This window comes from Oncorhynchus gorbuscha, unplaced genomic scaffold, assembly GCF_021184085.1.
Source record: "Oncorhynchus gorbuscha isolate QuinsamMale2020 ecotype Even-year unplaced genomic scaffold, OgorEven_v1.0 Un_scaffold_2939, whole genome shotgun sequence".
NCBI lineage: Eukaryota > Metazoa > Chordata > Actinopteri > Salmoniformes > Salmonidae > Oncorhynchus > Oncorhynchus gorbuscha.
In genome coordinates, this window is record NW_025747319.1 from 2,521 (window position 1) to 24,921 (window position 22,401).

Consider the following 22,401-nt stretch of genomic DNA (forward strand, 5'->3'; position numbering starts at 1 on the left):
TCTCTCTCTCTCCACTCCCCCCTTTACCTCTCTCCACTCCCCCTTCACTCTCTCTCTCTCCACTCCCCCTTCACCTCTCTCTCTCTCTCTCCACTCCCCCTTCACCTCCCTCTCTCTCTCCACTCCCCCTTCACCTCTCTACTCCCCCTTCACTCTCTCTCTCTCTCTCTCTCTCTCTCTCTCTCTCTCTCTCTCTCTCTCCTCTCTCTTCACTCTCTCTCTCTCCACTCCCCCTTCACCTCCCTCTCTCTCCACTCCCCCTTCACCTCTCTCTCTCGCTCCACTCCCCTTAACCTCTCTCTCTCCACTCCCCCTTAACTCTCTCTCCACTCCCCTTCACCTCTCTCTCTCCACTCCCACCTTCACCTCTCTCTCTCTCTCCACTCCCCCTTCCCCTCTCTCTCTCTCTCTCCACTCCCCCCTTCACCTCTCTCTCTCTCCACTCCCCCTTCACCTCCCTCTCTCTCTCCACTCCCCCCTTCACTCTCTCTCTCGCTCCACTCCCCCTTCACCTCTCTCTCTCGCTCCACCTCTCTCCTCTCCACTCCCCCTTCTCTCTCTCTCTCCACTCCCCCTTCACTCTCTCTCTCTCCACTCCCCCACCTCTCTCTCACTCCTCCCCCTTCTTCACCTCTCTCTCTCTCTCTCTCTCTCTCTCCACTCCTCTCTCTCTCTCTCTTCTCTCTCTCTCTCTCTCTCTCTCTCTCTCTCTCTCTCTCTCTCTCTCTCTCTCTCTCTCTCTCTCTCTCCACTCCCCCTTAACCTCTCTCACTCCCACCTTCAACTCTCTCTCTCTCTCCACTCCCCCTTTACCTCTCTCCACTCCCCCTTCACCACCTCTCTCTCTCTCTCCACTCCCCCTTCACCTCCCTCTCTCTCTCCACTCCCCCTTCACCTCTCTCTCCCCCTTCACCTCTCTCTCTCTCCACTCCCCCTTCACCTCTCTCTCTCTCTCCACTCCCCCTTCTCTCAGAGTGTTTTTCTCAGCGTGTGATGGTATCTTCACCAACTATAACTGGACAGAGCAGAACCTGGAGGGAATGAAGGCCTACTCAGCTGCTCAGGGCCGGCTGGCGGACATCTTTGTTGGGGTGGACGTGTTCGCCAGGGGAGAGGTGGTGGGGGAAGCTGGAGACTAATAAGGTTAGAACTGGGAGGGTAGGAGGGGAGGGTAGGTGGGGGAGGATCGGAGGGGAGGGTCGGAGGGGGAGGGTCAGAGGGGGAGGGTCGGAGGAGGGGGGTAGGTGGGGGAAGGGGTAGGAGGAGGGAGATGGTGGGAGAAGGGTGGGGTGTGTGGGTAGGAGGGTGGGAGGGGAGGGGAGGGAGAAGGGTGGGAGGGGGGGTAGAGAGATGGTGGGAGAAGGGGGGTGTGTGTCAGTGCTTAGTCACAGGTACGTGTGTGTCTTCTTAAAGAAGTGGAGTTTATTATGGTTGTGTGTGTGTGTGTGTCTGTGATCATAAAGTGGTGTGTGCTCGTAACAATATATAAACACCAGTCCCTCCCTCCCCAGGCTCTGGAGATGATTCGTAAACATGACTTCTCCACGGCCATCTTTGCTCCAGGCTGGGTGTACGAGTCCATCCCAGACAAGAATGACTTCAGGAAGGAGCAGGACAAGTGAGATGAACTTCTGCTGCTTTTACTGTCTAGTGTAGCGCTGTGGTTGTTTTGTCTAGTGTAGCGCTGTGGTTGTTTTGTCTAGTGTTGCGCTGTGGTTGTTTTGTCTAGTGTAGTGCTGTGGTTGTTTTGTCTAGTGTAGCGCTGTGGTTGTTTTGTCTAGTGTAGTGCTGTGGTTGTTTTGTCTAGTGTAGCGCTGTGGTTGTTTTGGGGATTTTGTCTAGTGTAGTGCTGTGGTTGTTTTGTCTAGTGTAGCGCTGTGGTTGTTTTGTCTAGTGTTGCGCTGTGGTTGTTTTGTCTAGTGTAGTGCTGTGGTTGTTTTGGGGATTTTGTCTAGTGTAGCGCTGTGGTTGTTTTGTCTAGTGTAGCGCTGTGGTTGTTTTGTCTAGTGTAGCGCTGTGGTTGTTTTGTCTAGTGTAGCGCTGTGGTTGTTTTGTCTAGTGTAGCGCTGTGGTTGTTTTGTCTAGTGTAGCGCTGTGGTTGTTTTGTCTAGTGTAGCGCTGTGGTTGTATTTTCTAGTGTAGCCCTGTGGTTGTTTTGTCTAGTGTAGCGCTGTGGTTGTTTTGTCTAGTGTCGCGCTGTGGTTGTTTTGGGGATTTTGTCTAGTGTAGTGCTGTGGTTGTTTTGGGGATTTTGTCTAGTGTAGCACTGTGGTTGTTTTGTCTAGTGTAGCGCTGTGGTTGTTTTGTCTAGTGTAGCGCTGTGGTTGTTTTGTCTAGTGTAGCGCTGTGGTTGTTTTGTCTAGTGTAGCGCTGTGGTTGTTTTGTCTAGTGTAGCGCTGTGGTTGTTTTGTCTAGTGTAGCGCTGTGGTTGTTTTGTCTAGTGTAGCGCTGTGGTTGTTTTGTCTAGTGTAGCGCTGTGGTTGTTTTGTCTAGTGTAGCGCTGTGGTTGTTTTGTCTAGTGTAGCGCTGTGGTTGTTTTGTCTACTGTAGCGCTGTGGTTGTTTTGTCTAGTGTAGCGCTGTGGTTGTTTTGGGGATTTTGTCTAGTGTAGCGCTGTGGTTGTTTTGTCTAGTGTAGCACCGGTTGTTTTGTCTAGTGTAGCGCTGGTTGTTTTGTCTAGTGTAGCCCTGTGGTTGTTTTGTCTAGTGTAGCGCTGTGGTTGTTTTGTCTAGTGTAGCGCTGTGGTTGTTTTGGGGATTTTGTCTAGTGTAGTGCTGTGGTTGTTTTGTCTAGTGTAGCGCTGGTTGTTTTGTCTAGTGTAGCGCTGGTTGTTTTGTCTAGTGTAGCGCTGGTTGTTTTGTCTAGTGTAGCGCTGGTTGTTTTGTCTAGTGTAGCACCGGTTGTTTTGTCTAGTGTAGCGCTGGTTGTTTTGTCTAGTGTAGCGCTGTGGTTGTTTTGGGGATTTTGTCTAGTGTAGCGCTGTGGTTGTTTTGTCTAGTGTAGCACCGGTTGTTTTGTCTAGTGTAGCGCTGGTTGTTTTGTCTAGTGTAGCCCTGTGGTTGTTTTGTCTAGTGTAGCGCTGTGGTTGTTTTGTCTAGTGTAGCGCTGTGGTTGTTTTGGGGATTTTGTCTAGTGTAGTGCTGTGGTTGTTTTGTCTAGTGTAGCGCTGGTTGTTTTGTCTAGTGTAGCGCTGGTTGTTTTGTCTAGTGTAGCGCTGGTTGTTTTGTCTAGTGTAGCACCGGTTGTTTTGTCTAGTGTAGCGCTGGTTGTTTTGTCTAGTGTAGCGCTGTGGTTGTTTTGGGGATTTTGTCTAGTGTAGCACCGGTTGTTTTGTCTAGTGCAGCACTGTGGTTGTTTTGGGGATTTTGTCTAGTGTAGCGCTATGGTTGTTTTGTCTAGTGTAGCGCTGTGGTTGTTTTGTCTAGTGTAGTGCTGTGGTTGTTTTGTCTAGTGTAGCGCTGTGGTTGTTTTGTCTAGTGTAGCGCTATGGTTGTTTTGTCTAGTGTAGCGCTATGGTTGTTTTGTCTAGTGTAGCGCTGTGGTTGTTTTGTCTAGTGTAGTGCTGTGGTTGTTTTGTCTAGTGTAGCGCTGTGGTTGTTTTGGGGATTTTGTCTAGTGTAGCGCTATGGTTGTTTTGGGGATTTTGTCTAGTGTAGCGCTATGGTTGTTTTGTCTAGTGTAGCGCTGTGGTTGTTTTGTCTAGTGTAGCGCTGTGGTTGTTTTGGGGATTTTGTCTAGTGTAGTGCTGTGGTTGTTTTGTCTAGTGTAGCGCTGTGGTTGTTTTGTCTAGTGTAGTGCTGTGGTTGTTTTGTCTAGTGTAGCGCTGTGGTTGTTTTGGGGATTTTGTCTAGTGTAGTGCTGTGGTTGTTTTGTCTAGTGTAGCGCTGTGGTTGTTTTGTCTAGTGTATTGCTGTGGTTGTTTTGTCTAGTGTAGCGCTGTGGTTGTTTTGGGGATTTTGTCTAGTGTAGCGCTGTGGTTGTTTTGGGGATTTTGTATGATGTCGTGGAATGTTTTATCGAACACCACACCTTAAATGGCTCTGGGAAATATGAAGTGATGCTGTCTATCTAAGGACTTTAGATGAGTACAAGGCATGTAGCTAACATCTGGCGCTAACATCTGGCGCTAACACCTGACGCTAACACCTGACGCTAACACCTGACGCTAACACCTGACGCTAACACCTGACGCTAACACCTGATGCTAACACCTGATGCTAACATCTGGTGTCATGTTTGTTATACATGGTCCCTGGACCCTGTTGAATAAACTAATAAAATAGACTATATTTTCTCTCTTATAAAAGCGCTCACTCATACCACACGTAGCATAGCCACAGTCGAAAGTGACCCTCCTATGTCGTATCCTACAATGTCACATCCTGTTTCCTGTGTGCAGGTTCTGGTCTCTTCTGTCTGACTTCCTGTATGTCCACCGGCCCTCGACGCCCCTCCCTTTCGTCTCCTCCTTCTGCCACGGTGCTGGGACCAGCCTCTACTGGAGGGGACAGGTGAGTGAGTCAACCAATCAGAGGACGGGTTCTATGTCTAGAATATTCATAAAATTGCCCCCACCATGGCTGCCTGGGTATTGTGATGCAATACTTTCCATGATAATGTAGAATTTTCATTCAAATGATGTTAACTGATGTGGCTCATGCAATATAATGTATTTGTCAGTTGAGTTGTATCAACAAATCACAGCACATATTGACGGGTACACTTCCTGCTTTGCTCCTATGGGTACACTTCCTGCTTTGCTCCTATGGGTACACTTCCTGCTTTGCTCCAATGGGTACACTTCCTGCTCTGCTCCTATGGGTACACTTCCTGCTCTGCTCCTATGGGTACACTTCCTGCTCTGCTCCTATGGGTACACTTCCTGCTTTGCTCCTATGGGTACACTTCCTGCTCTGCTCCTATGGGTACACTTCCTGCTCTGCTCCTATGGGTACACTTCCTGCTCTGCTCCTATGGGTACACTTCCTGCTCTGCTCCTATGGGTACACTTCCTGCTCTGCTCCTATGGGTACACTTCCTGCTCTGCTCCTATGGGTACACTTCCTGCTTTGCTCCTATGGGTACACTTCCTGCTCTGCTCCTATGGGTACACTTCCTGCTCTGCTCCTATGGGTACACTTCCTGCTCTGCTCCTATGGGTACACTTCCTGCTCTGCTCCTATGGGTACACTTCCTGCTCTGCTCCTATGGGTACACTTCCTGCTCTGCTCCTATGGGTACACTTCCTGCTTTGCTCCTATGGGTACACTTCCTGCTCTGCTCCTATGGGTACACTTCCTGCTTTGCTCCTATGGGTACACTTCCTGCTCTGCTCCTATGGGTACACTCGCAATGGCTGCCAGTCCACCCATTATGCCATAATTGACTTGAATGGGGACGCCTGTTCTATTCATTTTATTTCTATGGCAGCACATGCAGTTAGGAGAGGAGGAAGGGAGAAAATGTGCTCAGCGGTTACTACGGAGACTGCGGTCGTTTGGCTGCCCAATTATCGGTGTCCAAAATTCCATGACTGTCACACGACTCATAACAACAAGGATCTGGGTCTTCTTTGGAATGCATTTTACTGCAATATGTATCATTGGATGGGATTCTGTCCTCTTCGTGTCCTGTAGTTACCCTCTGACCTGTCCTGTGTCCTGTGTGTGTCTGTCTGCTGGGTTGTGTAGCGTGAGGTGGATCGTAGCTGGTTCAACCTGGATGCCCAGGAGCTGCAACCCCTATACTACAGAGAGACCCTCGAGGGGGAGGGCTGGCTGAGGACCCAGGGCTGCCCTGAAGATGCCTGGAGCGGGGGCAGCTCTCTGCTCGTAGAGGGCGTCCTACCCTCCATGCTGTCTAAAGTCTGCGCCAGGTAGGAGAGTGTGTGGGGGAGTGTGTGGGGGAGTGTGTGGGGGAGTGTGTGTTCATGAGGGCTTGTATATTCCTCTTACAGCTTTAAGGATTCAAATGCTATGGCCCCTCTCTTCCCCTTCCCCTCGCTCCCTCTCTTCCCCTTCCCCTCGCTTCTCCCTCTCTTCCCTTTCCCCTCGCTCCCTCCCTTCCCCTTCCCCTCGCTCCCTCCCTTCCCCTTCCCATTGCTCCCTCTCTTCCCTTTCCCCTCGCTCCCTCTCTTCCCTTTCCCCTCGCTCCCTCCCTTCCCTTTCCCCTCGCTCCCTCCCTTCCCTTTCCCTCGCTCCCTCCCTTCCCCTTCCCATTGCTCCCTCTCCCTTTCCCCTCGCTCTCCCTCTCTTCCCTTTCCCCTCGCTCCCTCTCTTCCCTTTCCCCTCGCTCCCTCTCTTCCCTTTCCCTCGCTCTCCCTTCTTTTCCCTCGCTCCCTCCCTTCCCCTTCCCATTGCTCTCTCTTCCCTTTCCCCTCGCTCCTCTCTTCCCTTTCCCCTCGCTCCCTCCCTTCCCTTTCCCCTCGCTCCCTCCCTTCCCTTTCCCCTCGCTCCCTCCCTTCCCTTTCCCTCGCTCCCTCCCTTCCCCTTCCCATTGCTCCCCTCTTCCCTTTCCTCGCTCCCTCTCTTCCCTTTCCCCTCGCTCCCTCCCTTCCCTTTCCCCTCGCTCCCTCCCTTCCCCTTCCCATTGCTCCCTCTCTTCCCTTTCCCCTCGCTCCCTCTCTTCCCTTTCCCCTCGCTCCCTCTCTTCCCTTTCCCCTCGCTCCCTCCCTTCCCTTTCCCCTCGCTCCCTCCCTTCCCTTTCCCCGCTCCCTTCCCTTTCCCCTCGCTCCCTTCCTTCCCTTTCCCATTGCTCCCTCCCTTCCCTTTCCCATTGCTCCCTCTCTTCCCTTTCCCCTCGCTCCTCTCTTCCCTTTTCCCCTCTCCCTCCCTTCCCTTTCCCCTCGCTCCCTCCCTTCCCCTTCCCATTGCTCCCCTCTTCCCTTTCCCTCGCTCCCTCTCTTCCCTTTCCCTCGCTCCCTCTCTTCCCTTTCCCCTCGCTCCTCCCTTCCCCTTCCCATTGCTCCCTCTCTTCCCTTTCCCTCGCTCCCCTCTCTTCCCTTTCCCCTCGCTCCCTCCTTCCCTTTCCCCTCGCTCCCTCCCTTCCCCTTCCCATTGCTCCCTCTCTTCCCTTCCCCTCGCTCCCTCTCTTCCCCTTCCCCTCGCTTCTCCCTCTCTTCCCCTTCCCCTCGCTTCTCCCTCTCTTCCCCTTCCCATCGCTCCCTCTCTTCTCCCTCTCTTCCCTTTCCCCTCGCTCCCTCCCTTCCCCTTCCCATTGCTCCCTCTCTTCCCCTTCCCCCTCGCTCCCTCTCTTCCCTTTCCCCTCGCTCCCTCTCTTCCCTTTCCCCTCGCTCCCTCCCTTCCCTTTCCCCTCGCTCCCTCCCTTCCCTTTCCCCTCGCTCCCTCCCTTCCCCTTCCCATTGCTCCCTCTCTTCTCCCTCCCTTCCCCTTCCCATTGCTCCCTCTCTTCTCCCTCTCTTCCCCTTCCCATTGCTCCCTCTCTTCTCCCTCCCTTCCCCTTCCCATTGCTCCCTCTCTTCTCCCTCCCTTCCCCTTCCCCTCTCTTCTCCCTTCCCCTTCCCCTCTCTTCTCCCTCTCTCTCTTCTCCCTCTCTTCTCACTCTCTTCTCCCTCCCTTCCCATCGCTCCCTCTCTTCTCTCTCTCTTCTCCCTCTCTTCTCCCTCCCTTCCCCTTCCCATTGCTCCCTCTCTTCTCCCTCTTTTCCCCTTCCCATTGCTCCCTCTCTTCTCCCTCTCTCCCCTCCCAGGATCTTTTCTCTCCAGGTGCCTCTATCCTCCAGGGTCTTTGTGTCTCTGATCTATAAGCCGTCTCCTGGGGTCACTGTCTCTCTGGAGTTAAAGACTGCTGATGCTACACTCTGCACACACAGAGGTGTTCAGGATATACCTAGTGAGTCATATCACACAGAGGTGTTCAGGATATACCTAGTGAGTCATATCACACAGAGGTGTTCAGGATATACCTAGTGAGTCATATCACACAGAGGTGTTCAGGATATACCTAGTGAGTCATATCACACAGAGGTGTTCAGGATATACCTAGTGAGTCATATCACACAGAGGTGTTCAGGATATACCTAGTGAGTCATATCACACAGAGGTGTTCAGGATATACCTAGTGAGTCATATCACACAGAGGTGTTCAGGATATACCTAGTGAGTCATATCACACACAGTTCAGGATATACCTAGTGAGTCATATCACACACAGTTCAGGATATCCCTAGTGAGTCATGACACACACAGAGGTGTTCAGGATATACCTAGTGAGTCATATCACACACAGTTCAGGATATCCCTAGTGAGTCATGACACACACAGAGGTGTTCAGGATATACCTAGTGAGTCATATCACACAGAGGTGTTCAGGATATACCTAGTGAGTCATATCACAGAGGTGTTCAGGATATACCTAGTGAGTCATATCACACACAGTTCAGGATATACCTAGTGAGTCATATCACACACAGGTGTTGAGGATATACCTAGTGAGTCATATCACACAGAGGTGTTCAGGATATACCTAGTGAGTCATATCACACAGAGATGTTCAGGATATACCTAGTGAGTCATATCACACAGAGATGTCCAGGATATACCTAGTGAGTCATATCACACAGAGGTGTTCAGGATATACCTAGTGAGTCATATCACACAGAGATGTTCAGGATATACCTAGTGAGTCATCACACAGAGGTGTTCAGGATATACCTAGTGAGTCATATCACACACAGTTCAGGATATACCTAGGGAGTCATATCACACAGAGGTGTTCAGGATATACCTAGTGAGTCATATCACACAGAGGTGTTCAGGATATCCCTAGTGAGTCATATCACACACAGTTCAGGATATCCCTAGTGAGTCATGACACACACAGAGGTGTTCAGGATATACCTAGTGAGTCATATCACACACAGTTCAGGATATCCCTAGTGAGTCATGACACACACAGAGGTGTTCAGGATATACCTAGTGAGTCATATCACACACAGTTCAGGATATACCTAGTGAGTCATATCACACAGAGGTGTTCAGGATATACCTAGTGAGTCATATCACACAGAGGTGTTCAGGATATACCTAGTGAGTCATATCACACACAGTTCAGGATATACCTAGTGAGTCATATCACACACAGGTGTTCAGGATATACCTAGTGAGTCATATCACACACAGGTGTTCAGGATATACCTAGTGAGTCATATCAAACAGAGGTCAGGATATACCTAGTGAGTCATATCACACAGACGTGTTCAGGATATACCTAGTGAGTCATATCACACAGAGGTGTTCAGGATATACCTAGTGAGTCATATCACACACAGTTCAGGATATCCCTAGTGAGTCATGACACACACAGAGGTGTTCAGGATATACCTAGTGAGTCATATCACACACAGTTCAGGATATACCTAGTGAGTCATATCACACAGAGGTGTTCAGGATATACCTAGTGAGTCATATCACAGAGGTGTTCAGGATATACCTAGTGAGTCATATCACACAGCGGTGTTCAGGATATACCTAGGGAGTCATATCACACACAGTTCAGGATATACCTAGGGAGTCATATCACACAGTTCAGGATATACCTAGGGAGTCATATCACACAGTTCAGGATATACCTAGTGAGTCATATCACACACAGTTCAGGATATACCTAGTGAGTCATATCACACACAGTTCAGGATATCCCTAGTGAGTCATGACACACACAGAGGTGTTCAGGATATACCTAGTGAGTCATATCACACAGAGGTGTTCAGGATATACCTAGTGAGTCATATCACAGAGGTGTTCAGGATATACCTAGTGAGTCATATCACACACAGTTCAGGATATACCTAGTGAGTCATATCACACACAGGTGTTGAGGATATACCTAGTGAGTCATATCACACAGAGGTGTTCAGGATATACCTAGTGAGTCATATCACACAGAGATGTTCAGGATATACCTAGTGAGTCATATCACACAGAGATGTCCAGGATATACCTAGTGAGTCATATCACACAGAGGTGTTCAGGATATACCTAGTGAGTCATATCACACAGAGATGTTCAGGATATACCTAGTGAGTCATCACACAGAGGTGTTCAGGATATACCTAGTGAGTCATATCACACACAGTTCAGGATATACCTAGGGAGTCATATCACACAGAGGTGTTCAGGATATACCTAGTGAGTCATATCACACAGAGGTGTTCAGGATATCCCTAGTGAGTCATATCACACACAGTTCAGGATATCCCTAGTGAGTCATGACACACACAGAGGTGTTCAGGATATACCTAGTGAGTCATATCACACACAGTTCAGGATATCCCTAGTGAGTCATGACACACACAGAGGTGTTCAGGATATACCTAGTGAGTCATATCACACACAGTTCAGGATATACCTAGTGAGTCATATCACACAGAGGTGTTCAGGATATACCTAGTGAGTCATATCACACAGAGGTGTTCAGGATATACCTAGTGAGTCATATCACACACAGTTCAGGATATACCTAGTGAGTCATATCACACACAGGTGTTCAGGATATACCTAGTGAGTCATATCACACACAGGTGTTCAGGATATACCTAGTGAGTCATATCAAACAGAGGTCAGGATATACCTAGTGAGTCATATCACACACACAGACGTGTTCAGGATATACCTAGTGAGTCATATCACACAGAGGTGTTCAGGATATACCTAGTGAGTCATATCACACACAGTTCAGGATATCCCTAGTGAGTCATGACACACACAGAGGTGTTCAGGATATACCTAGTGAGTCATATCACACACAGTTCAGGATATACCTAGTGAGTCATATCACACAGAGGTGTTCAGGATATACCTAGTGAGTCATATCACAGAGGTGTTCAGGATATACCTAGTGAGTCATATCACACAGCGGTGTTCAGGATATACCTAGGGAGTCATATCACACACAGTTCAGGATATACCTAGGGAGTCATATCACACAGTTCAGGATATACCTAGGGAGTCATATCACACAGTTCAGGATATACCTAGTGAGTCATATCACACACAGTTCAGGATATACCTAGTGAGTCATATCACACACAGTTCAGGATATCCCTAGTGAGTCATGACACACACAGAGGTGTTCAGGATATACCTAGTGAGTCATATCACACACAGTTCAGGATATCCCTAGTGAGTCATGACACACACAGAGGTGTTCAGGATATACCTAGTGAGTCATATCACACAGAGGTGTTCAGGATATACCTAGTGAGTCATATCACACACAGTTCAGGATATACCTAGTGAGTCATATCACACACAGGTGTTGAGGATATACCTAGTGAGTCATATCACACAGAGGTGTTCAGGATATACCTAGTGAGTCATATCACACAGAGATGTTCAGGATATACCTAGTGAGTCATATCACACAGAGATGTCCAGGATATACCTAGTGAGTCATATCACACAGAGGTGTTCAGGATATACCTAGTGAGTCATATCACACAGAGATGTTCAGGATATACATAGTGAGTCATATCACACAGAGGTGTTCAGGATATACCTAGTGAGTCCTATCACACACAGTTCAGGATATACCTAGGGAGTCATATCACACAGAGGTGTTCAGGATATACCTAGTGAGTCATATCACACAGAGGTGTTCAGGATATACCTAGTGAGTCATATCACACACAGTTCAGGATATACCTAGTGAGTCATATCACACACAGTTCAGGATATCCCTAGTGAGTCATATCACACACAGTTCAGGATATCCCTAGTGAGTCATGACACACACAGAGGTGTTCAGGATATACCTAGTGAGTCATATCACACACAGTTCAGGATATCCATAGTGAGTCATGACACACACAGAGGTGTTCAGGATATACCTAGTGAGTCATATCACACACAGTTCAGGATATACCTAGTGAGTCATATCACACAGAGGTGTTCAGGATATACCTAGTGAGTCATATCACACAGAGGTGTTCAGGATATACCTAGTGAGTCATATCACACACAGTTCAGGATATACCTAGTGAGTCATATCACACACAGGTGTTCAGGATATACCTAGTGAGTCATATCAAACAGAGGTCAGGATATACCTAGTGAGTCATATCACACACACAGACGTGTTCAGGATATACCTAGTGAGTCATATCACACAGAGGTGTTCAGGATATACCTAGTGAGTCATATCACACACAGTTCAGGATATCCCTAGTGAGTCATGACACACACAGAGGTGTTCAGGATATACCTAGTGAGTCATATCACACACAGTTCAGGATATACCTAGTGAGTCATATCACACAGAGGTGTTCAGGATATACCTAGTGAGTCATATCACACAGAGGTGTTCAGGATATACCTAGTGAGTCATATCACACACAGTTCAGGATGTACCTAGTGAGTCATATCACACACAGTTCAGGATATACCTAGTGAGTCATATCACACACAGTTCAGGATATACCTAGTGAGTCATATCACAGAGGTGTTCAGGATATACCTAGTGAGTCATATCACACAGAGGTGTTCAGGATATACCTAGTGAGTCATATCACACACAGTTCAGGATATACCTAGTGAGTCATATCACACAGAGGTGTTCAGGATATCCCTAGTGAGTCATATCACACAGAGGTGTTCAGGATATCCCTAGTGAGTCATATCACACAGAGGTGTTCAGGATATACCTAGTGAGTCATATCACACAGAGGTGTTCAGGATATACCTAGTGAGTCATATCACACAGAGGTGTTCAGGATATACCTAGTGAGTCATATCACACAGAGATGTTCAGGATATACCTAGTGAGTCATATCACACACAGATATCAGGTCATATCACACTAGTGAGTCATATCACACAGAGGTGTTCAGGATATACCTAGTGAGTCATATCACACAGAGGTGTTCAGGATATACCTAGTGAGTCATATCACACAGAGGTGTTCAGGATATACCTAGTGAGTCATATCACACAGAGGTGTTCAGGATATACCTAGTGAGTCATATCACACAGAGGTGTTCAGGATATCCCTAGTGAGTCATATCACACAGAGGTGTTCAGGATATACCTAGTGAGTCATATCACACAGAGGTGTTCAGGATATACCTAGTGAGTCATATCACACACAGTTCAGGATATACCTAGTGAGTCATATCACACAGAGGTGTTCAGGATATACCTAGTGAGTCATATCACACACAGGTGTTCAGGATATACCTAGTGAGTCATATCACACAGAGGTGTTCAGGATATACCTAGTGAGTCATATCACACAGAGGTGTTCAGGATATACCTAGTGAGTCATATCACACAGAGGTGTTCAGGATATACCTAGTGAGTCATATCACACAGAGGTGTTCAGGATATACCTAGTGAGTCATATCACACAGAGGTGTTCAGGATATCCCTAGTGAGTCATATCACACACAGTTCAGGATATACCTAGTGAGTCATATCACACAGAGGTGTTCAGGATATACCTAGTGAGTCATATCACACACAGTTCAGGATATACCTAGTGAGTCATATCACACAGAGGTGTTCAGGGTATACCTAGTGAGTCATATCACACAGAGGTGTTCAGGATATCCCTAGTGAGTCATATCACACACAGTTCAGGATATACCTAGGGAGTCATATCACACAGAGGTGTTCAGGATATACCTAGGGAGTCATATCACACAGAGGTGTTCAGGATATACCTAGTGAGTCATATCACACAGAGATGTTCAGGATATACCTAGTGAGTCATATCACACAGAGATGTCCAGGATATACCTAGTGAGTCATATCACACAGAGGTGTTCAGGATATACCTAGTGAGTCATATCACACAGAGATGTTCAGGATATACCTAGTGAGTCATATCACACAGAGGTGTTCAGGATATACCTAGTGAGTCCTATCACACACAGTTCAGGATATACCTAGGGAGTCATATCACACAGAGGTGTTCAGGATATACCTAGTGAGTCATATCACACAGAGGTGTTCAGGATATACCTAGTGAGTCATATCACACACAGTTCAGGATATACCTAGTGAGTCATATCACACACAGTTCAGGATATCCCTAGTGAGTCATATCACACACAGTTCAGGATATCCCTAGTGAGTCATGACACACACAGAGGTGTTCAGGATATACCTAGTGAGTCATATCACACACAGTTCAGGATATCCCTAGTGAGTCATGACACACACAGAGGTGTTCAGGATATACCTAGTGAGTCATATCACACACAGTTCAGGATATACCTAGTGAGTCATATCACACACAGGTGTTCAGGATATACCTAGTGAGTCATATCAAACAGAGGTCAGGATATACCTAGTGAGTCATATCACACACACAGACGTGTTCAGGATATACCTAGTGAGTCATATCACACAGAGGTGTTCAGGATATACCTAGTGAGTCATATCACACACAGTTCAGGATATCCCTAGTGAGTCATGACACACACAGAGGTGTTCAGGATATACCTAGTGAGTCATATCACACACAGTTCAGGATATACCTAGTGAGTCATATCACACAGAGGTGTTCAGGATATACCTAGTGAGTCATATCACACAGAGGTGTTCAGGATATACCTAGTGAGTCATATCACACACAGTTCAGGATGTACCTAGTGAGTCATATCACACACAGTTCAGGATATACCTAGTGAGTCATATCACACACAGTTCAGGATATACCTAGTGAGTCATATCACACAGAGGTGTTCAGGATATACCTAGTGAGTCATATCACACAGAGGTGTTCAGGATATACCTAGTGAGTCATATCACACACAGTTCAGGATATACCTAGTGAGTCATATCACACAGAGGTGTTCAGGATATCCCTAGTGAGTCATATCACACAGAGGTGTTCAGGATATCCCTAGTGAGTCATGACACACACAGAGGTGTTCAGGATATACCTAGTGAGTCATATCACACACAGTTCAGGATATACCTAGTGAGTCATATCACACAGAGGTGTTCAGGATATACCTAGTGAGTCATATCACACAGAGGTGTTCAGGATATACCTAGTGAGTCATATCACACACAGTTCAGGATGTACCTAGTGAGTCATATCACACACAGTTCAGGATATACCTAGTGAGTCATATCACACACAGTTCAGGATATACCTAGTGAGTCATATCACACAGAGGTGTTCAGGATATACCTAGTGAGTCATATCACACAGAGGTGTTCAGGATATACCTAGTGAGTCATATCACACAGAGGTGTTCAGGATATACCTAGTGAGTCATATCACACACAGGTGTTCAGGATATACCTAGTGAGTCATATCACACACAGTTCAGGATATACCTAGTGAGTCATATCACACAGAGGTGTTCAGGATATACCTAGTGAGTCATATCACACAGAGGTGTTCAGGATATACCTAGTGAGTCATATCACACACAGTTCAGGATGTTCTAGTGAGTCATATCACACACAGTTCAGATATACCTAGTGAGTCATATCACACACAGTTCAGGATATACCTAGTGAGTCATATCACACAGAGGTGTTCAGGATATACCTAGTGAGTCATATCACACAGAGGTGTTCAGGATATACCTAGTGAGTCATATCACACAGAGGTGTTCAGGATATACCTAGTGAGTCATATCACACAGAGGTGTTCAGGATATACCTAGTGAGTCATATCACACAGAGGTGTTCAGGATATCCCTAGTGAGTCATATCACACAGAGGTGTTCAGGATATACCTAGTGAGTCATATCACACAGAGGTGTTCAGGATATACCTAGTGAGTCATATCACACACAGTTCAGGATATACCTAGTGAGTCATATCACACAGAGGTGTTCAGGATATACCTAGTGAGTCATATCACACACAGGTGTTCAGGATATACCTAGTGAGTCATATCACACAGGTGTTCAGGGTTCAGGAGTCATACCACAGTGTTCAGGATATACCATCATCACACACAGTTCAGGATATACCTAGTGAGTCATATCACACAGAGGTGTTCAGGATATACCTAGTGAGTCATATCACACAGAGGTGTTCAGGATATACCTAGTGAGTCATATCACACAGAGGTGTTCAGGATATACCTAGTGAGTCATATCACACAGAGGTGTTCAGGATATCCCTAGTGAGTCATATCACACACAGTTCAGGATGTACCTAGTGAGTCATATCACACACAGTTCAGGATATACCTAGTGAGTCATATCACACATATACCTAGTTCAGGATATACCTAGTGAGTCATATCACACACAGTTCAGGATATACCTAGTGAGTCATATCACACAGAGTTCAGGATATACCTAGTGAGTCATATCACACAGAGGTGTTCAGGATATACCTAGTGAGTCATATCACACACAGTTCAGGATATACCTAGTGAGTCATATCACACACAGTTCAGGATATACCTAGTGAGTCATATCACACACAGTTCAGGATATACCTAGTGAGTCATATCACACAGTTCAGGAGTGAGTCATATCACACACAGTTCAGGATATACCTAGTGAGTCATATCACACAGAGGTGTTCAGGATATACCTAGTGAGTCATATCACACAGAGGTGTTCAGGATATACCTAGTGAGTCATATCACACAGAGGTGTTCAGGATATACCTAGTGAGTCATATCACACACAGTTCAGGATATACCTAGTGAGTCATATCACACAGAGGATGTACCAGGATATACCTAGTGAGTCATATCACACACAGTTCAGGATATACCTAGGGAGTCATATCACACAGAGGTGTTCAGGATATACCTAGTGAGTCATATCACACAGAGGTGTTCAGGATATACCTAGTGAGTCATATCACACAGAGGTGTTCAGGATATCCCTGAGTTGTATTATTATTGATGTGTGTGTGTGTGTGTGTGTGTGTGTGTGTGTGTGTGTGTGTGTGTGTGTGTGTGTGTAGCCAGCAGTATTGAGCCCGTTGCTTTAACAGAGGACCACCAGTTGATGAGACAGTTCTCTCAGAGCTGTGGACAGTGGAACCCAGACGGATGGACTGTCAGGTAAGAAGACCTCTGTGTTGGAGCTGCAGGGCTGTGCTCTGAGGGGTGTGTGAGTGTTGGAGCTGCAGGGCTGTGCTCTGAGGGATGTGTGAGTGTTGGAGCTGCAGGGCTGTGCTCTGAGGGGTGTGTGAGTGTTGGAGCTGCAGGGCTGTGCTCTGAGGGATGTGTGAGTGTTGGAGCTGCAGGGCTGTGCTCTTAGGGGTGTGTGAGTGTTGGAGCTGCAGGGCTGTGCTCTGAGGGATGTGTGAGTGTTGGAGCTGCAGGGCTGTGCTCTGAGGGATGTGTGAGTGTTGGAGCTGCAGGGCTGTGCTCTGAGGGGTGTGTGAGTGTTGGAGCAGAAGGGCTGTGCTTTGAGGGATGTGTGAGTGTTGGAGCTGCAGGGCTGTGCTCTGAGGGATGTGTGTGTGTGATATAGGCTAGTAGTACTGTTTGTAATAACGTGTGTGTGTGTGTGTGTGTGTGTGTGTGTGTGTGTGTGTGTGTGTGTGTGTGTGTGTGTGTGTGTGTGTGTGTGTGTGTGTGTGTGTGTGTGTGTGTGTGTGTGTGTGTGTGTGTGTGTGTGTGTGTGTGTGTGTGTGCCTGGTGTTCCCAGTTGGAGCTGCAGGGCTGTGCTCTGAGGGATGTGTGTGTGATATAGGCTAGTAATACTGTTTGTAATAACGTGTGTGTGTGTGTGATATAGGCTAGTAATACTGTTTGTAATAACGTGTGTGTGTGATATAGGCTAGTAATACTGTTTGTAATAACGTGTGTGTGTGTGTGTGTGATATAGGCTAGTAATAATGTTTGTAATAACGTGTGTGTGTGTGATATAGGCTAGTAATACTGTTTGTAATAACGTGTGTGTGTGTGTGTATGTGTGTGTGTGTCAGGTGTTCCCAGTTGGAGCTGCAGGGCTGTGCTCTGAGGGATGTGTGTGTCAGCGTGCAGCGTGATGGAGGAGATAAGGACACACCCTTCAAATGCCGGGTCGGAGAGATTATGGTGAGAGAGAGAGACCTCACCACAGAATTACCCATCACCAGAATCATATCTGTCCCCGACTCTTAGGCCTGGGGCCTCACTTATCAATGTTGTGTAGAAACTGTTTTAAAATACGGAATTTAGAATGTTCGTACGCACAGGGGAAAAAAAGTGAGATTTCTAGAACAATCCTAAGAGCATTATAGGCCCACCGGTAGGATATAACCACATACAGTAGAATGAACCAGTCGTGTTTCCCACCTGGCCACCACATACAGTAGAATGAACCAGTCCTTCTTCCCACCTGGCCACCACATACAGTAGAATGAACCAGTCATGTTTCCCACCTGGCCACCACATACAGTAGAATGAACCAGTCCTCCTTCCCACCTGGCCACCACATACAGTAGAATGAACCAGTCGTGTTTCCCACCTGGCCACCACATACAGTAGAATGAACTAGTCGTGTTTCCCACCTGGCCACCACATACAGTAGAATGAACCAGTCCTTCCCACCTGGCCACCACATACAGTAGAATGAACCAGTCGTGTTTTCCACCTGGCCACCACATACATACAGTCGTGTTTCCCAGCCACCAATACAGTAGAATGAACCAGTCGTGTTTTCCCACCAGTCCTTCCCACCTGGCCACCACATACAGTAGAATGAACCAGTCGTGTTTCCCACCTGGCCACCACATACAGTAGAATGAACCAGTCCTTCCCACCTGGCCACCACATACAGTAGAATGAACCAGTCGTGTTTCCCACCTGGCCACCACATACAGTAGAATGAACCAGTCCTTCCCACCTGGCCACCACATACAGTAGAATGAACCAGTCGTGTTTTCCACCTGGCCACCACATACAGTAGAATGAACCAGTCGTGTTTTCCACCTGGCCACCACATACAGTAGAATGAACCAGTCCTTTCTTCCCACCTGGCCACCACATACAGTAGAATGAACCAGTCCTTCTTCCCACCTGGCCACCACATACAGTAGAATGAACCAGTCCTTCCCACCTGGCCACCACATACAGTAGAATGAACCAGTCCTTTCTTCCCACCTGGCCACCACATACAGTAGAATGAACCAGTCCTTCCCACCTGGCCACCACATACAGTAGAATGAACCAGTCCTTCCCACCTGGCCACCACATACAGTAGAATGAACCAGTCGTGTTTCCCACCTGGCCACCACATACAGTAGAATGAACCAGTCCTTCTTCCCACCTGGCCACCACATACAGTAGAATGAACCAGTCCTTCCCACCTGGCCACCACATACAGTAGAATGAACCAGTCCTTCCCACCTGGCCACCACATACAGTAGAATGAACCAGTCGTGTTTTCCACCTGGCCACCACATACAGTAGAATGAACCAGTCCTTCCCACCTGGCCACCACATACAGTAGAATGAACCAGTCGTGTTTCCCACCTGGCCACCACATACAGTAGAATGAACCAGTCGTGTTTCCCACCTGGCCACCACATACAGTAGAATGAACCAGTCGTGTTTCCCACCTGGCCACCACATACAGTAGAATGAACCAGTCGTGTTTCCCACCTGGCCACCACATACAGTAGAATGAACCAGTCCTCCTTCCCACCTGGCCACCACATACAGTAGAATGAACCAGTCGTGTTTCCCACCTGGCCACCACATACAGTAGAATGAATCAGTCGTGTTTCCCACCTGGCCACCACATACAGTAGAATGAACCAGTCGTGTTTCCCACCTGGCCACCACATACAGTAGAATGAACCAGTCCTTCTTCCCACCTGGCCACCACATACAGTAGAATGAACCAGTCGTGTTTCCCACCTGGCCACCACATACAGTAGAATGAACCAGTCCTTCCCACCTGGCCACCACATACAGTAGAATGAACCAGTCCTTCCCACCTGGCCACCACATAAGATATAAGATGTCTGTCTTTGTCTCCCTCCTCCCAGATCCTGGACGCTGAGTCCCTCTCCGTTCCTCCCCTCCCAGTCCAGAGTGTGTGTCTCTATGACGTGGTGTGGCTGAGGGCGCCAATAAACTTAATCTCAACGCCACCCTGCGCTGGCGCTACCCTGCCCAACTCGTACGCCACTTCCTGGTGTACTGGCGCCGGCTGAGGGGTCCAGACCCCGGATCCCATCTGGCAAGCTGGCCCTGATTGGCCGAGCCTACTGCCCCTTATTCCGGGTGACCGAGCTGACGGTTCCAGAACCTCCAGGTCTTCTAGAACTGGTGGTGGAACCCGTGTCCCGGGAAGGGTTCCGTGTTCCTGAGTCCCAATGGGGGAGGAGGAGTCTCAGTTATACTGAGGAGAGGACGGACCAATCATAAGACACTGAAAGGGTAGCAATGTACTGGCTGTCCCAAATGGAACCCTATTCCCTATATAGTGCACTACATGGACCCATAGGGCTCTGGCCAATGTAGTGCACTATATAGGGAATAGGGTGCCATTTGGGATGTACTACTATCACTTCCTGTCTCCTGGCCAGTCAGTGATAACCTGATTCAGTAAGCTAGTTTGTAGTGATGTGATCCTCCTAGTCACCTATAGAGTTAAACCAATTTATTCTAGTCAAGAAAGTATTAAAAATATATATATAATTATCTTCCCAGAACAATTAGGGGAACTCAATTAAGGCCAGAAGTCAACATGAAGCGCGCTGTAGGTACTTCCTGATTGAGCCGACATCTGCAGCTCTTACTGTGAATGCAATCTGAGCAGATGCAGGGACATTGCCTTTAAAAAGGTGCATTGTTGAGAGCTCTCTACAACGTGCCCCCAGATTGAATCCTCGGAGAGCAAGCAGGACTGGACAGGAAGCCAGAACACAGTCCGGTGTCTTCTGGGTGCAGAGCAAGGGAAGGATACTTCAAGCAGAACATAGAGACTCCCCGCAATACATATAGAGACTCCCCGCAATACATAGAGACTCCCCGCAATACATATAGAGACTCCCCACAATACATATAGACTCCCCGCAATACATATAGAGACTCCCCACAATACATATAGAGACTCCCCGCAATACATATAGAGACTCCCCACAATACATAGAGACTCCCCACAATACATAGAGACTCCCCACAATACATATAGAGACTCCCCACAATACATATAGAGACTCCCCAATTGGGCAAAAGACATTCCCCTCTGCAACCCAGAAACCAAGTGGTCAAGGAGCGTGTCAATACGTTAATCGGAGATCGAAGGAGGCTGTGGCCCCTCCCATTACGGACTTCCACAGAGGATGCACCAGAGTCTCCTCGCGACAGGACGTGACACACACCCTTTTATTTTTTCTAAGGAGAAAAGCAAGCGTTTAAACTACACGCTACGCATCCTTTCATCTAGAAAAACATTATTCACCACATGATAAATTAATTGAAGCATCAATAAAGATACTTAAAAATAATAAAAATTAAACACATTCTGAATTTTGTTTTTGAGTCATAGCATTTCCACTACAGCGTTCCATGTTGGTTACTGAATGTCTGACAAGAGATCTGTTTGACAAAACATAATAATAATAATAATATATGCCATTTAGCAGACGCTTTTATCCAAAGCGACTTACAGTCATGTGTGCATACATTCTACGTATGGGGGGTCCCGGGAATCGAACCCACTACCCTGGCGTTACAAGCGCCATGCTCTACCAACTGAGCTACAGAAGGACCCAACATCACGGAGGACATTTTAGAAATGTATGAAAGAATTAGAGACTTAGTTTCATATTTTAGTTAACAAAATCTCCACCAAAAACATTCAAACAGGCACACTATTTAGAAAAAAAAAGCTTTTTATTTATTATTGTTCTTAAGCTCAAATTTACAAAGAAAATCCAAATCAGTTAAATCAATAGATCTTAAGTACTGGTCCGTATCCCCTGTAGTAGCTCTGGTGCAGGGTGTCTTTCAGCTGCTCTCTCATCATTGTCCTCCAATAGTGAAGAGCGAAGCCGGAGAAAAAAACACCCTGGACCAGAGCTACTGCTGCAAGAGACGAGCTGAACACTGATATAGTGCACCATCTGAAATGGCACCCTATTCCCTATATAGTGCACCATCTGAAATGGCACCCTATTCCCTATATAGTGCACCATCTGAAATGGCACCCTATTCCCTATATAGTGCACCATCTGAAATGGCACCCTATTCCCTATATAGTGCACCATCTGAAATGGCACCCTATTCCCTATATAGTGCACCAGTATGGAAGCAGATTCTGTGGTGGATAATGGTACAGTGTGGATGATGTGGGACTGAGCAGTTGGTCGTCAGTAATGGTACGAGATAGAGATCAATATATGATGCTGGACTGAGCAGTCGGTTATATTTGGTGATTCTTCCTGATTGCCATATCTGACAGAGCCATTCCAGCTGGCATCAGAGAGAGTGTGTGTGTGTGTGTGTGTGT

The 22,401-nt window shown here is 47.3% G+C and overlaps 1 pseudogene; it reads left to right on the forward strand.

The window, feature by feature from the left end:
* The first annotated feature begins 945 nt into the window (after positions 1-945).
* LOC124027080 lies at positions 946-21,415 on the forward strand (annotated as a pseudogene).
* The last annotated feature ends 986 nt before the right edge of the window (positions 21,416-22,401 follow it).